The sequence below is a fragment of the Perkinsus marinus genome (assembly GCF_000006405.1).
Source record: "Perkinsus marinus ATCC 50983 genomic scaffold scf_1104296966648, whole genome shotgun sequence".
In the NCBI taxonomy this organism is placed as follows: Eukaryota; Perkinsozoa; order Perkinsida; family Perkinsidae; genus Perkinsus; species Perkinsus marinus.
In genome coordinates, this window is record NW_003203843.1 from 1 (window position 1) to 1036 (window position 1036).

At 46.4% G+C, this 1036-nt stretch overlaps 6 non-coding genes across 6 annotated transcripts; all 6 read right to left on the minus strand.

Annotated features, from left to right (window-relative positions):
- Positions 1–93: 93 nt before the first annotated feature.
- Positions 94–165, minus strand: Pmar_PMAR018260. The gene has a single exon. It is a non-coding gene; the product is annotated as a tRNA-Thr (tRNA).
- Positions 166–267: 102 nt separating this feature from the next.
- On the minus strand, positions 268–339 carry Pmar_PMAR018261. The gene has a single exon. It is a non-coding gene; the product is annotated as a tRNA-Thr (tRNA).
- A 102-nt stretch (positions 340–441) lies between these two features.
- On the minus strand, positions 442–513 carry Pmar_PMAR018262. Its single transcript has one exon. It is a non-coding gene; the product is annotated as a tRNA-Thr (tRNA).
- A 102-nt stretch (positions 514–615) lies between these two features.
- Pmar_PMAR018263 lies at positions 616–687 on the minus strand. Its single transcript has one exon. It is a non-coding gene; the product is annotated as a tRNA-Ala (tRNA).
- A 102-nt stretch (positions 688–789) lies between these two features.
- Pmar_PMAR018264 lies at positions 790–861 on the minus strand. The gene has a single exon. It is a non-coding gene; the product is annotated as a tRNA-Thr (tRNA).
- Positions 862–963: 102 nt separating this feature from the next.
- On the minus strand, positions 964–1034 carry Pmar_PMAR018265. The gene has a single exon. It is a non-coding gene; the product is annotated as a tRNA-Ser (tRNA).
- Between the last annotated feature and the right edge of the window lie 2 nt (positions 1035–1036).

Genomic DNA, 1036 nt, shown 5'->3' on the forward strand with positions numbered 1-1036 from the left:
AACTATATGAATCAATAATTTTCCTGTCCCCTTCACAGAATGGGCCATCCTGCTCCTGCTTCTCGTACCAGACCAGAAATTTATGGTGCTATAAGCCACTTGTCAGGATTGGACTGACGACCTTCTGCTCACAGAGCCGACGCTCTGCCACTAAGCTAAAGTGACGCAGAGGATAAGTACATAAATCAATAATCTTTCTGTATCCTTTGCGGAGTGAGCAAACCTACTCCTGCTCCTCATACCCGACTAGAGCCTAATGCTGCTGTAAGCCCGTTGCCAGGATTAAACTGACGACCTTCTGCTTACGAAGCAGACGCTCTACCACTAAGCTAAAGTGACGCACAGATTAAGTATATGAATCAATAATTTTCCTGTCCCGTTCACAGAATGGGCCATCCTGCTCCTGGTTCTCGTACCAGACCAGAAATTTATGGTGCTATAAGCCACTTGCCAGGATTGAACTGACGACCTTCTGCTTACGAAGCAGACGCTCTACCACTAAGCTAAAGTGGCCCACAGATTAAGTATATGAATCAATAATTTTCCTGTCCCGTTCACAGAATGGGCCATCCTGCTCCTGGTTCTCGTACCAGACCAAAAATTTATGGTGCTATAAGCCACTTGCCAGGATTGAACTGACGACCTTCCGCTTGCAAAGCAGACGCTGTGCCACTAAGCTAAAGTGGCGCACAGAATAAGTACATAAATCGATAATCTTTCTGTATCCTTTGCGGAGTGAGCTGACATGCTCCTGCTTCCCGTATCAGACCAGAGCCTAATGCTGCTGTAAGCCACTTGCCAGGATTGAACTGACGACCTTCTGCTTACGAAGCAGACGCTCTACCACTAAGCTAAAGTGGCGCACAGATTAAGTATATGAATCAATAATTTTCCTGTATCCTTTGCGGAGTGAGCAAACCTGCTCCTGCTTCTCGTACCAGACCAGATATTTATGGTGCTATAAGCCACTTACCAGGATCGAACTGACGACCTTCTGCTCTCAAAGCAGACGCTCTGCACTAAGCTAAAGTGACAC